The 16,116-nt window shown below is 37.3% G+C and overlaps 1 long non-coding RNA gene across 1 annotated transcript in view; it reads left to right on the forward strand.

Annotated features, from left to right (window-relative positions):
* LOC123806954 overlaps positions 1–11,618 on the forward strand; it is a 111,075-nt gene extending 99,457 nt beyond the window's left edge. The window contains exons 3-4 of the long non-coding RNA XR_006783551.1: positions 9,849–9,904; positions 11,414–11,618. This is a non-coding gene — a long non-coding RNA (uncharacterized LOC123806954). The remainder of the gene's footprint in view (positions 1–9,848; positions 9,905–11,413) is intronic.
* Positions 11,619–16,116: the final 4,498 nt, after the last annotated feature.

Here is a 16,116-nt window from a genome sequence, read left to right on the forward strand (position 1 = left end):
TTCGACAACTTTTAGCATTTGTGTATATACCTATATATCTACATATATGTTTCAACTTATAGTTCCAAATATCAATTGTGTTTATAAAAATTTCTATATAATTTACAGATATTTCTGAGAATTCAAAGAATAATATTTTTTAAAAACTCAAAACCATATTATTAAAAATAGGTAAGAACAGCCTGGAAGAGGTAAAAAAAAATTCATAGTTGAGATTAAGCACATTAATGTGAACAAACACTGATAAGTTGATTTTAAAATCCATTGATACCCTCCTCCCCACACACAAAGATAATTTTGACTAGTTCTATACTATTTTAAACCTTGTTTTAATTTTTAGAAGGTATTATAAAAAGGGCTCTGAAATTAATCAAAACATATGCTTCTAATGTAGTATAGTTAAACAGGTATAGCACATACTGTATCAATTGATAAAATACCTATGAGTACTTTGTAAGGCTCTATGGGACTAATTTTGTAAAACCCAAATTAAAAAAGTTAAATCAAATTTTCCAAACTATGGGTCTCTGTCATATTATTAGATAATGTCTTAAGTCCTTAAAAATATAGCACAACATTGGAAGTTAAGTTTTCATATTTATCCAGTCTCAGAAAGGCTCCAGTAAAGAGAAAGCTCAAGGAAGACACTAAAGTAAGTTGTAGGAAAGATGGCACTTTTTCTTGCTCCAGATCTAGGTCTTCATTTGACGGAATGAGTCAGTTCTCTTAGATAGGCTCATCCTGGAAGATGGGTTCAGAATTAACAAATGATCTTGAAAACAAAGTTGAGGGTACCATTAGATAACATTTATTAATATGAGAAGACATTTACAATACACTGTTAAAATGGAAGAGGCAAACTATAAAATAGTATGTATAGCAATTCATCTTTTTTAAGCAAGGAATAAAATAAGAAAACATTTAAGTGATAAAGCATGGATTAGTAACAATTATCTCTACTTGATGAAGTAGTGGACTTCTTTTGCTTTGTCTGTAATTTCTAATATTACTACAATAAGTAAGTATTGTTCTGTCATAAAATAAACATATCTTTAACTTTAAAAATTAAAAAAGTCAGCTTTTATTTTGCCTTCTGATACATTCTCTTAACAAGCAGATTTGATATTTAGGCACAACTTTCCACTCATGTTACATGTATATTTCATATAATTTGCCAGACTACATAAATAAATAGATCTAGTAAACAACAACAGATTTAATTAAGTTTATATAAAAATTAACTAGACCTTTTAACATTATTCAACAGTAACAAACTTTTCTGAGACCCTTAAGCTAATTTTATTACATGTTAATTGTCTCTATCTCTGGAGAAGAGTGAATAGTGAACTATAGAAGTCACAATAGCTATCTCTATTTGAATGGCGATCATGTTGTATCAGCTAGGGATGCTAGTTGGAAGCGACAGAAATGGACTTCAAATGGTTTAAGCAGAAAAGTCAGTTATAAAGGAGCTCACGGTATCAAACATAAGGCTAGAGAACCAGGTGTGGAAAATGGGCAGGGACAAGAAAGGTTTAGCTGCAGCCAGAGTCTATCCAAAATTATCCCACAAAACCAACCAAGGGAATGTCCACTGTTGCCACCCACTGCACATATGACCTCATGGCTTGAACTGCCATCACCTCGGCTCTAAACCTTGGACATCACTGCTGCTCTGAGGCACTGCTGACCCTAGAAACTCAGGTCCACAAGCTCTCCTGCCTTTGATCGATGCTACAGTGCTTTGTCTGTGGTCCATCTTTCCTTAGTTCACTAGCACCAGATTTAAGGTGGAGCTAAAGGAGACTGAAAATAAATGTTTCTGCCTTGGCCTCCCCATTTCACAAGATTCAGCGATCAGTGAGGTCTCTAAATAATGGAAGGGTTCAAATATTGGGCAAAATATCCACTGGATAAGTGGAAGAAGGAACATTTTTTCAGAGCTGCCACAACAGAAGGCAGGACTGCAAAGTGAAATGCAGGAGGATGGAGGGAGTTGGGGCTTACATATTTCAGTGTGGCAAGAAACCTTCCAGGAAGTAAATTATCAAAGAGTGAAATAACTACTCTATGAAGTCTGGACCTTCCTGTTTTTACTGGAATTTAAGTAAATGCTGCATGACCATCAGAAAAAAAGTGCTGTAGAAAAATCCATGGTTTATAGAAACAGGTCTCTTTCTATCCCTCTTTTGAGATAGGGACTCGGCCTCAGATTATGGTTTTGCATGTTCTGCCATATTCTATGTTGTAGACAGATTGCAAATACCTCTGTGGGCCAAGGGCAGCCAGAGATCTCATCAATAAAGGTCATTATTTTTATAAATTTAACAATATATATTTCTGTGGTATATACAATATTAATATTTTTATTTTTCTATATAGGTGAACCATACATGTATGTTCCATATGACTTGATATGAATATGATATCATATATAATACATCACATCACATGTCATTTAGCATATATATGTATATTTCATATAGCTAGATATACCACAGAAACCTATATTACTAATGACTGCAATAAATAAATATTATGTTTATATATAATATTTCCTATTTAAAAGTAAAAGTGCTAGAGTGGGGTAGGTCTGTAAGTAGACCATATAGATTGTAAATAACAACAATAAACCTAATAGATTACTTACTGATATTCACACAAAAAAGAGTGCAATCAGACCCTGACATTTAGATGTGACTGGTATTTGCAAGACTTTGTAATTATTTAGCTTTTAAATTTTATTATTATTGTTAATAATAATAATGGCACTGTTGAAACTATAGTTATTGCTCTAAGTGTTTAGGCACTGTGTTGAAGCTTAAGTTTACATGATTCAATTTAATCATCACATCAACACATTAAGTATGTTTTGCTCCTTAACAAATGAGGATGCAGACCCTGGCTGGCGTAGCTCAGTGGATTGAGCATGGGCCTGCAAACCAAAGGGTTGCTGGTTTGAGTCCCAGTGAGGGCACCTGCCTGGGTTGCAGGCCAGGTCCCCAGTTGGGGACATGTGAGGGGCAACCACACACTGATATTTCTCTCCCTCTCTTTCTCCTTCCCTTTCCTTCTCAATAAATAAATCAATAAATCAATAAATCAATAAATAATTTTTTTAAAAAAAGATGAAACCTTTAAAAAATGAGGGTGCAGACGAAGTTGTTAGTCATGTCATCTAAATTTGCAAAGCTACTGGTGGATCTGGAGTGGAACCAAGGCTTGTCTGACTTTAGCACCCCCGCTCTTAGCGAATGCCTCTTCACTCACTGATACTTTTGCATCTGCTAACTGTGTCCTAGCCTTTCTGTGATTGCTTCTCTGCCACCAAGAGCTGCTATATTCCTTGATGTGTAATTTCAGTATGTGCTCAATGTATTTATGTTGTCCACCTGCTTGCATCCACATAGCAAATAAATATTCAGTTTTACAGCCATCCTTTACAACTTTGCACAGATTCTTCCCAACAGAAATCAGTGCAAGAAGCCCCCCTTCAGTGCTGGGAGAGCATCTGATCTCCAGACCCTCATAGTTGGAAGTCCCTTAGGTTTAGACTAATTCACAGACAGTGCAGATGCAACATCTCAGCAGGCTGCTGGGGTGTCAAATCTGAACTTCAGGAATCCTTGGTGGGAGGTTTCAGAGGAACTGGGATGTTTAGCAACACAAGACAAAATATCAATATGTAGCCATTGCACACAATTTTACGAAGACTAGCTGCAATTATGGCAGCTCTAAAATTAATCCTGTCAAACATCATAGGCCCCAGAAGTAAGGCAAACACTACTGATAAGGCATCATGTCCTTAAATCCTGAGCAAAAATCTACTTTACAATACCCATATCAAATGATTCTTTGCTTTTGCCTAATCACATGGGAATGGAGAACTCAGTTCTATCTTACATTGAATGAATAGCTTCCTGTTGCTGCTGGCTCAATGTTTTTCAGGCCCAGAAATCTGAATTCATCAGGTCACCAAGGAGTTTCAGAAAATAGAACCACATGCCTGCTATTCTGGTCACTGGCTTTCATTATCAAGGTATCTGGAAACTAAATGAATAATCAGAATGATGCTCTCTAAACTTAGAATAGAAAATAAAATTATATATTATTATACAGTTTTTTCCTCAAGTCATGGAAAAAGCCTCATGAATTATTCCTTTCCAACCACAGAGAGAGCATTTCTAATAAGTGTAATGTACAAGGTCTCTCTCTTTCTCTCCCTTTCTAGAAAAGTGCTGAATAAATGTAATCTAATTTCTTAAATAATCAGTTTTTACCAGCCACCAAATTCATCACTCATGTGAGAAAATAATTTTACTAGGGTGATAAAGAACATGCTAGTGATGAGGGACATTAGCACATTGAGAAGTCAATGGTGATCGTCTTTTGGAGGCTAGGACTAATGGTAGGAGATGCTGTTATAAAACTGGCCTCCCTAGTACCCAGGGATAATAAGCCTCAGAATAACAGAGACTAGATGGCAGCACTTAATTTAGGAAGCAAAGTGAATTGAATTACTTTAAAGGAAGGCCAGGTCAAAAGGACAGTACACAGAATGGGAGTAGAATGTAGGGGTATGGGGATGCATACTTTTGAAATCTACTGAGGTGGTTCATAGAATATGATATTTCTAGAGGCAAGAAAGATGAACCCAATAAGAGAACTGCTTAATATATACTTAAAGGAGATCGAGAGTGAATGAGAAGCCTGAGATCAACTGCCTGGTGGAAAGAAGGTCACAGATCCTTACCCAGTTTCTGGATTTATGTTAGTTCTAAGACCAGAATCCTGTCAACCAAAGGAGAAGCAAGATCTTCATGAAAAAGGATCCTGAAACACTACAGAATGTATTCAAAAGTGTTTTCTTTTTCTTCCTGGAAAGGACCTAGCATAATTTACTGAGGTAACCACACGCAGGGAAAAACCTGAGCTTGGTTCATGAATGGCATGATGTGAGGATACAAGCAGAAAGTAGATTACTATTGCACTATAGACCCTATTGAAGAATAACCCCAAATGGCAGTGATGGGGGAATACCCCTCCCAAGGCAAATCTTTGGGCTATACATATGTTTATCTACTTTGAGTGAACAGAAAAGCTTCCCAAGTTTACAGTCTCATGGGCAGTAGTGAATGACTTAGCTCCTGGTTAGGGCCATGAGGGGTGAATGATTTAGCCTGCTGGTCAGGAAAAGGCAATTCAAAAAAATCAATAATTGGCCAAAATTATGTTTAAGAGCAAAACATGTTAGGATGTTTGTGCCACACATTAATGTTTGTAAAAGACATCCAGTGAAGAAGAGACATGAAATAACCGAGCTACACGGTGATTTGGCCAGTAGATGTCAACCAGCCTCTCTCCTTGACCATCTCAGTGCCCATTCAATGGACATATGAACGGAGTAGGCATGGTGAAAGAGGTGAAAACTACAAATGGACTCAAGAGAAAAGGTTTCTTGTCATGAAAGCTGATCTAGCCACTGCTGCCCATAAATGTTCAACTTGCCAATAAAGAATTCAATGCTGGATTCTCTATATGGTACCAACCAAAAATCTAGTGGCAAGTTGCCTACATTAGGCTCTTTCAATCCTAGCAAGGGCAATGATCAATCATGACTTTGACTGACATGTATTTAATTGTTTTTCTTCCTGTCTAGAGTAACAAAGCCAGCACCCTCCAAGGACTCGGTATCTGTGAGCAATTGACATGGGAGTTTTCAAAACACTGCCTTAAACTGAAGGACTTATTTTATGTCAAAAAAAGTATAGAAATAGGCACATTATCATGAAATCCACTGACCCTAAATGCAATATTCAGAAGCTACCATTCCAACAAAGTGTTGGAATGGTCTCCTGAAGGCTCATCTGTGGCACAGCTTGGAAGTAACTCAAAGATGAGGCAGCATTCTTCAAGGTGTGGCATATACTTTAAACCAATGGTCATTATGTGATACCATATACTCAATAAATATATAAGAAATATATAGGTTCAGGAAACAAGGAGTAGAAGTATAAGTGGTCCTGCTAAGCATTAATTTCACTAACCTACTTAGGGAATTTTTGCTTCCAGTCTCTCCATCTTGATGCTGGGTAGGTCTAGATATTGTCATTCAAAGGGCAAAAGGGCCCCCACAAAAATTCTCAGTAAGAGTCCCACTAAACTTTATGCTGTATATACCATCTTAACACTTTGGGTTCCTTTTGGCAGTTTAGCAAGAAAACAGAAAAGAAATCTCTAGTAGGCATAATAGATCCTGATCATCATGAGAAAGTAGGAGTGATGTTATATAATAGGGACAAGAAGGAATATATTTGGCACTCAGGTCATGCCCTGGAAAGCATCTGTTGATGCACACATCTAATTATAATTTGAGAAAGTGACCAGAACCCAGACCCCTCAGGGTCAAGGGCCTGGATCAACCTAACAGACAAGCTGCCTTGGTGAGTGAGATGAGGAAGATGACAAGTACTAGTCTTCTACTCAGTTCTAGTGGTAAATGAGAATTGTAGGTGTTTTGTTTTTTTTACTAATTCTTCTTATAAATTTCCCAAGAAATTGTGATTAACTAATAAATCTCAAGAGGCTGTGCCTGAATTAAGTAAATTTATATGAAAAAAAAGTATATTTGAGTGTTACAAGAGGTAGATGGTAGTAAATACTGTTAGTGTCCCACCTTTTTACCCAATCACTGCTCCAATCCCAGGTATGGTTAGTCTGATAGCTGCTGTGAATGTTGGCTAATAGCAACTCACAGACATCCCTTTATTCAGGAATATTGTTTGGTCAAATGGAACTACCACATCCTGAATCTATGTCCCACACAGGGGGAGGGGGGAAGACTTTGGCCAATGATTGGCTTGAATTTACTGATTTACTAAATTAGCTTGGTCAATATGTATAGGTCAGGTAGAAGTCTTCCTTCCCAATGTCACTGGTCAAGACTACTATCCCATATTCTGCAAGAGCCTCCTGGTTTGTTGACTTTCCCTTAGGACCATTTTCCTCTAGTTCATTTGCATAGTCAGGTGAATTTCCCTAAACTCCATTTTCTTCATGTCACTCTGCACTTCAAGAATCTATATGGTTATTTAACAGCTGATCACATTAGGACTGCTTATTAATACAGGTCAAGTTAATATTGGCTGAGTATAGTCACTGGACCAGAGACCAAAGATACAACAATTAGTAAGAAATGGTACTTACCCTCACATTTTCACAGCCTGCAAGGGGAAATTGGGCTGACTGCCTCTCAGAGGAGGCCCGTGCTTTGCCAATGTTGCATCACCCATGCATAGAAGACAATCTGCCTAAGAAGGGCCTCAGAAGGAAGTTGACAATTGAACCTCATCTTAAAGAATGCAAGAATAAGAGTTTTTTCTTATGTAGAGTGTCATGTGGAGAAAGCCTTCAATGAAGAGATTTCAGTGTGATCATGGCTGCAGAGGAAAGTGAGTACATCGTGCTCCTGAGCAACTGGAGTGGTAGCTCTCACAGTGCTGCAGAGACACACATATGCTGGGTGGCCATCATCTGTGAGGTGTGATGTAACTTGTTACTATTAATATTTACACGCTGGGGTTTGTGACTGCTTCACTTATGGAAATAAATTAGAGAGGATTCAAAGCTCTCCCTCAAATAATGTCAGTACCCCATTCCATTCTGATACTTTTTGTGTAATCAAGACTTTGGCCTTGTCCCTGACTCCTAGGAAGTAACCTTTCAATTCTTGGAACTCTCTGAGTGATAGGTGTGTTTTTGTTATTTAAAATGGACCTCTGTGATCATATCTAGCAGACTATGCTAACAAAGTGACTTGTGACTCTTGGTAGGCCCCTTTAGTCAAATAATGTCACCCCAACCCCTGGAGACTTGTGGGTGTTTGAAGGCAGAGCTCACTTCATGGGCAATCAATCAAACAATCGTGCACAAGTAAATATTCTGGCACTGAAGGTTGGGTGAGCTTTCCAGGTCAACAATACTCCTTACATATTATCATGCATCAATGCCAGTAGGATAACACAACCAGAGGGCAATGAAAGCTCCTCATTTGGGATCCCAACTTTCTCCTTTGTATCTTTTCCTATAATAAACCATAACTGAAAATACTAGTTTTCAGTGAGTGAGTTCTGTAGGTCTTTCAAGTGAATTGTCAGACTTGAAAGATTTGTGAAACCCCTGGACTTGCCATTGATGTCAATGCTGAGGGTTGCACGGAATCTTCCCTCCAACTTTGCAGCTGAACCCTAACTCCTTGCAGTCAGTGTCAGAAGGCTTGGACAGACTGGGAATCTAGAAAACTTTACCTTTAATCCTGTGGTTTAGCTAACTCAGAGTATTTTCTTAATGGGAACAGAAAAAAATAAAGTTGGAGTAGAACCAGTTGGTAGTTATACATAATCCTGGGCCATGTGTGAGCACGCCATGTATCTATCCCATGTGCCCTCATGAAGGAGGATGTGTGTGTGGGCAGATGTGGTAGAAGATGAAGTATCATCTCTACCAGTCAATTCTTATTTTATATAGTACTGTTTGAATGGACATTCCCATAATCTAGTAAAAATCTATAATTTGTAAAAATCCTTGCAGTTTACTGTATATAACACAGAATTTGAAATTAGAGACCTTTGTTGTTCTTTTCTAGTTATGTGGGTTTTAGCTTCTTTTTTAACCACTGACTTTCAGCTTCTTTACATATGGAATGAGGATAAAATAAGGAACAACTTAGAGAATTATGAAGTTTAAATGGAAAATACACAGCACATGAAAGTGTTTTATAAAACTTAAAATGTTAATAATATTAATAAATAAGATTTTTCCCTCTTCTCCCATCAAATAGTTATATGGTTCAAAAATGTATTATTTGACCTTCTCCATGCTTATTTTTTTTACCTATAAAATGATGAGAAATTTTCTGCTTCTCTGAGTTCATCTTAAGGCAGATACTTTCATTATAATCTTTCTTTTAGGTATCAAAATTCTGATGTGTTATGTTTCTTTAAAAAATAACTTTATGTTCTATATCCCACATGAGTGAAGTCATTTGGTTCCTGTTTTTTTAATACATCGGACTTATTCCCCATAGCATGATGCTCTCAAGATCCATCCATGTTATCACAGATGGCAGTATTTCATTTATTTTATGGCTGAGTAGTATATATGTACCACATCTTCTTTATCCAGTCATCTACTGAAGGAAATTTTCATTGTTTCCATGCCTGGCCACTGTAAATAACACTACACTGAACTAAGGGTACATGTATCTTTATGCATGAATGTTTTCAAATTATTCAGGTAGATAACCAGAAGAGTGATGGGGGATAGAAGATGAGGTAGAAGAGGATAAAAGGGGTCAAATATGGTGATGGAAGAAGACAACTTTGGATGCTGAACGCAAAATGCAACATATAGATGATTTATTATAGAATTGTGCACTTGAAACTTATATGATCTTATTAACCAATGTAACCCTAATAAAATTAAGAAAAATAAACTTCCTTCAAAGCCTGATGTGGCTGACAAGGGGGAGCAATTTTAATGAAAAATTAATCATTGGGTTCATAACTCTTTATTTGCCAAGGCAAGAATCATACTTTTGGCCTAAAACATGCCTACATGAGAGATATATGTCACCTTAGGGAGTGAAAAGTAATATAAAGTCTTGCAAAGCAAGAACTTTCCAATTAACTATTGGTGGAAATATTAATTAAAAAATATATTTATATAATAATTATATAATTTCACAAATCATTGCTTGTATTTTTAAAAAATGTAAGTAATGAAATTGATACCATTTCAGTTTCTTGATTTCTTAATTTTTAACAAAAGTCTAATTGTTGCATTTTCAGGGAAATACAGGTTATGGTGGAGTCTGCAATTGATGATTAGTGATTCTGAGAACCAGGTAAGTTTATTTTTCCATTTAGCAACTCATTTATTTATTGTAGTTGGATAGTGACTTGAGATACAAGTTTTTCCTCTATTTTCATCTTTTTTTTCCTAATCCAAATAGGTGAGACACTGCTCATTACAGTGAGGAATGTGGCAGAGCAGAGAGCACCAAAGCAGCTTTCTGCAAAACAATTCTTGGCTTTTATTTCCAAAACTAAGGCTCTGGAGGGAAAGGGAGTTATGGGTAGAGGTAATGTCTGTGAGATACTTAGAAAGAATTCTGTCAAATTCAAAAAGGATTCCTGTGTTGGGAGAAGTGGACAAGAGAGATCTGTGGGCCAGGACCAGTTAGGGCCTGGGGGGCTTCCTGGCTGCATCCTGGTAGACAGCAAGGCCCATGGGGAAATAGTTTCCGGTGGTTGGGGTTCTCTAGTCTCTATTAAGATTCCTGTTCCCCAAGCATGGCACAGAAGCTGTAGAAGCTGGATCTCAATGGCCCGTGTCAGCAGGGAAAATGGATGTCAGCATGATAAACAGATATAAGATTAGAAGACTGCCTATAAAATCCTGATGTGTAATCATTGTATATGATCCTAGAAGTTTGCCAGAACCATGGTGAACCCTCCAAGGTTACTGCTACTAGGAACAAAGTATCCCACCAGACCAACGGGGTATTTCAATAAATTTGAAATATTTCTAATACTTAAAAATAAAAACAAGAGAGACATTATTCAGTATACCTGAGTCTACATTCAATATGAAATATAAAATGCTCAACTTTAAAATTCCAGAACTAAATAGCTCTTAAATATTATTTAAATTATAACTAATTATTGCCAAGAGTTGATGAAACCATGGACATCACATTTAATCAATAAGTTTAAATTCCCAAATATTTGTTCAGATAAAATAACTTTGGGGAAAAAAGTAAAAGTCATCATTTATAAATTTCAAATGTCAATATTTTTCTAGCATCACATACTCTGATACATAAGAAACAGTGAAATCATCAAAATCCGAGCAGCAGGAGGCATAAGAGAAGAAGCCAAAGATCTAGGGAATAAATAATCCAGATGGCTCCTGAGTAAATGAAAACTAATTTGTAGTTTAAATGGTGAAGCAAATTTTGGTTGAAATTGGTTTTGTGCTTTTATTTTTCCATGTGTAAATATTCATTGATATTTATTATACACATTTATATTTTATCATGCACTTAATGGAAAATCATCTTCCCATGTCTTTTCTTCCATATTGTTACAGGTATATTCCTACAAAATCTCTTGTAGAAAACATCAGAGCAGTCACAGCCATTCTGCCACTTTTATGACCTAGAAATATTTTAAAAATTTTTTTTTGTACTTAAAGTTTCAAAAAGAATGATTAAAATAGAAAGTAAATTTCCAAACTGGTACAAATACTAATCTGAGATGACCTGTCTCTCTTTTTTCTTGTCTAGACTATGATCCCTCATTTTAAAATACATTCTTTACTTTTCAGTCCTTTACTGTTTATTAAATTCCAGCTCATTGCCACCATACTATGCTTGGAAACATAAGTCTGGAAATACTAGATGCCTGTCCTCAAAGAATTCAAGCCTAGTAGGCACAACTGTGGACATAACTAATTGTATAGGACTACAACAATCTGGAAAGTAACAATATAAATATGTTCAAAGTTCTGGAGGACCCCAGAGGATGACATGTGTGCTTCTGTCCAGGAGAACAGGTGATAAGAAGGTATCAGAAAGGGATTTATAGAGAATTGTTATTGGGGCTGGTCCTTGAAGAACACCTTGTGGGATTCAGTTGTGGCCGGGAGGAGAGAGCGTTCCAGGTCTAAGACTTGCATAAGCAAAAAGGCAAGGAACAGACAGAAAGATGTGCAAGTCTGGAGGACGCTTATGGAAGATGGCATTTGTGTGCGCCAGAGAAAGCAGGTGGGGCGGGGCCAATGAATGAGGCAATACAGGCTGGAAAGGCAGAAGACTGGACTCAAAATTATTTTAAGCTTCATTTCTAAGATTTACTATTGACTGTATGTCTCCATATATTGGGGCAGTTGACAAATTTTAGGTAAGGAGGAATGCCTACTTTAAATTTCTTTAAGTCAACACAGTTTCTCAACTGGCATTTTATGAAATCTGGCAAAGCAAATAAAAAATTTTCTTTAGATCTTCTGCAATATTGATGTGGAAAAACCTCATAAACATGAAACCTGGTCACCATGAGAGATAACTGAGTCATTTATGACATCTCATCAATTTTTGTTTTGCCATGGCATTCCCACTTAAATTGTTACCTAACACGCATAACCCTATCTCTATAATCTAGGCTATTTGTGTTTCAAATATTGTGGTTGAAATGGATTTGGAAAGAATTTTCTGATATAAGAGTCCCTTGCCTTTTATTCTATGCTACTATAACTGACAATTATATGTATAACTGTCTTATGTTACACACACACACGTCAGTGCAAACCATATGTTCTTGTATTTTTTTATTTTATCACACACGTTTATTGTCTTTACCACTGAGCTGTAAGCTCTGTGAAGACACGAGTCTTGCTCTACTCTTGATTCAGCTCCACAGTGCATGAAACAGCACTAGGAATGTGGATACTAATTATTTGATCCTTACCCATTCTTCCTGCCTTCTTGTTTTTGTTTGTTGGGACAAATTAATACAAGTAAAGATAAGTAGATTTAATATACAGGTTTGTTTAGGCAATTTTGCCTTTTACTTTTTATTGTTTTTGTTTTTATTTTCCCACTGAGAGTAAACACTTAAAAATAGAAGCTGAGAGAGATGTGAAATAAGGGTATAAAATGTAGGTAGGTGAAATTCCTATTCCTCTGTCTGGAAAAAGTCAAATAGTCTTACTTTACTTATTTATGCACATGCTAACTTAAAGTTCATATAAAGGGAAAAGCACCGGGCTTTCACATTCTCACTGGGACTTGAAAACCTGAAGAAATTTCCCACAACACTGAGCAAATTTACCGTGCCTGGCCTGGTTTGGAATGTTATTAAGTGCTTTACCCTTTCTAAGTGCTTTGCAATAATTTATAAATTACTTTTCACAAAGTCATAAGGGAAAGTAAAGTAGTACTATGGCTATTTTTTTTAAATTACCAAATGAGAAAGGAAGAAAGAAGGTAGGAAGAAAGAGAAGGAAACTTATGTTTGGGGTGCCTATTATCTTCCCTCACTTTTTTCTTTGCTGGATTTACATTTTCCATTTTGTCATGACTTTGAAGAGTATCAGTGTATATTGACATACAAATGACATACTCAGGGAAGAAAAAAAATCGCCAGTAATCACTTGGTTATTGTAAATCATGCTGCTATGAACATTTGGGTGCATAGGCTCTTTTGGATTGGTGTTTCAGGGTTCTTAGGGTATAATCCTAGCAGTGGAATTTCTGGGTCAAAAGGCAGATCCAGTTTTAGTTTTCTGAGGAAATTCCATACTGTTCCACAGTGGCTGCATCAGTCTGCATTCCCACCAACAGTGCACTAGAGTTACCTTTTCTCCACAACCTCTCCAACACTTGTTGTTTGAAGCAACCTAGGTGCCCACCAGTAAATGAATGAATCAAAAAGCTATAGTACATTTACACAATGGCATTCTATGCAGCAGAAAGAATGAAGGAGCTTTTACCCTTTGTGACAGCATGGATAGAACTGAAAAGCATTATGCTAAGTGAAATAAGCCAGGCTGTGAAAGACAAATACCATATGATTTCACCTTTAACAGGAACCTAATCAACAAAACAAGCAAACAAAATACAAACAAAGACACTGAAATTGAGAGCATGGTGATGGTGACCAGAAGGGAGAGGGGAGGGAATTTCAGGGGAAAAGGGTAAAGGGTTTGCAGGAGCAATTATAGAGGACACACAGACAATAACACATGGCGGGGAGGTGGGAGGGAGGTGGGGAGGGCTGGGGGGTTGGACTGGGGTGGGAGGAAAAGGTAGAAAACTGTACTTGAACAATTAAAAAAACATGAAGAAAAACAAATTGCCAGCTTGTCTCTGGTCACTCAGACTGACACAGGTTTTAAATTGGGCACACCGCATCCTAGCCTTCCCTGTGGTCTGTCTCTTCTCTGAACTACAGACACTCAGAAACCTCACTGCACAGGCTGAGTCAAGGCCTCTGGCCTCCTTTTATTCTCTGGAAAAACAGGTTTTTTTTCCCTAAATGACCCTCCTTTGGCTTCTGGCCCAAGGAAGCTGCTCCTGCTCTGTCACCTGCCTCCCCACACCAGCTCCGCAGAATGCCTGGGAGCGCGTCGGGAGCTTTGTATTCTGCCTTCGCTCTGCTCCTCTGCCTTTGATCCAGATTCCTCTGGTAGCTGATTTCCTGGCCTGGTCCCTCCTGATTAACTCTGCCTGAATTCTCAAATCTCTTTGCTCCTTCTGCTCTCTTTCTCTTGGAACACTGGCTTTCTGAAAAGCTCACATAAGACTTTAACCCTCACATGTCTGTGATACGACTCTTTGCTTCCGAAGTTCCCCTGGTATTTCTAGAAACATGTAAAATATTAAAGTGTTAAATGACCATTTTGCCTTATTAACATGCTCTCCTTTATCTGAGGTTTTCCGTCCATCCAAACTCAGTTTGTTTACTGACCTGCAATCTTCACAACCATTTGAGAATGAAAAGAATTACGGGTTTGTTTAAGATAGGTATCAGGTTTTCTTTAGTAAAGAGAAGAATTATTTCTTGCTTACTAATCCCAGTGAGAATTTTTCTTGGGGTGAGGGGGGTGTTAGGGGGAAAGGAAGTCTCTCGGGAAACTAAAGAAAACAATGATAATAGAAAGGTATCACTCCTATATTCTGTGTCAGGGATTTATACAGGAAAGAGAAATTACTTCTTTCTTTTTCTCCCTTATAAATGTTGCTCTCAGGATATGCAAAAAGTGCTTTTATACCTTAGCTTAGGTCTAGACTAAGGAATGAATCACTACAGATGCCAGTTTTGGGGGCCTCGTGGTGCCATTGGGCATGACTGGGTCATGTCATTTAGCTTCTATGTTACTAGCCAGTGAACAGCCTCAGATAGTAGCAGAATTTATTGCTTAAATTAGCACTTTGCCCTGATCTTTCCAAACTTATTACATTATATTCTTGTTGAATCACCTGTAATTTTGAAATTTAATCATTCATATGCATTCATTCAACAAAATTCAACAGCAAACATATTGTCAAGTACTATAGTAGATTAGATTTGTAGTCTCTATTCTTCATGCCATTATGGTACATTATACTTCATCAACCTTCTCATGGCCTCATGGTGAAAGAAGTATATTTTTATGCTCCTTGACTTTGGAATTGGTCCTGTGTCTAATTTTGAACAACATGATATAGTGTTCATGACCTATGTAGGCCCTTGAATAGTACACATCCTGTCATTGCCATGAACAGAATAACCATTGTTTTTCTATCCAAAGAGTCTCAGAGTATGGTATATGGAAATATACCATGGTATATACATGAAGCCTGTCCAGAAAGTACCCAGCCATGTACTATGAAAAATAGAGACATTTATTAAAGAAGATACAAGAAACAAGCAACATTGCACATAGAATAATGATGCCTCAGTCTCCTTCAGAGTAGGCATCTTGGAACCTCATACAGTTCTCCCAGTGTCTTCTCCACTTTTCAAAACACTATGGAAAATCCTTTGTTGGAATTGCCATAAGCTGCCCTGTTGTATTTTGCTGAATCTCATCTATAGTCTGAAATCTCTTCCCTTTCAAAGGCACTTTAAGTTTTGCGAAAAGCTAGAAGTTACAGGGCACCAAATTTGGGCTGTAGGGGGGCTGAGTTACCTGGGTAGTTTGATATTTCACCAAAAAACTCTGCATGAGACATGATGCATGAGCAGGAGCATTGCTATGATGAAGCTGCCAATTATCAGTTGCCCATAGTTGTGGCATTTTTCCTTGTATTGCATCTCTCAGCTGAAGAAGAACACTGAGGTAGTACTCCTTATTAATTGCTTGGCCTGGAGGGGTGTATTTATCATGGACACCTTCCCAAACAAAAAACACACTTAACATGGTCTTGATCTTGCTGCAACTTTGCCATCCTTTCTTTGGGCATGGAAAACTAGGCAACTTCCATTGGGACAACTGGGCCTTTATGTCCTGGTCATAGCTATAGACTACTCTTTATCTCTGGTTAAGACCTTCTTGAGGAAATATGGTTCATTG

Source organism: Phyllostomus hastatus, unplaced genomic scaffold (genome assembly GCF_019186645.2).
Source record: "Phyllostomus hastatus isolate PE091 unplaced genomic scaffold, TTU_PhHast_1.1 phas_scaffold_39, whole genome shotgun sequence".
In the NCBI taxonomy this organism is placed as follows: Eukaryota; Metazoa; Chordata; class Mammalia; order Chiroptera; family Phyllostomidae; genus Phyllostomus; species Phyllostomus hastatus.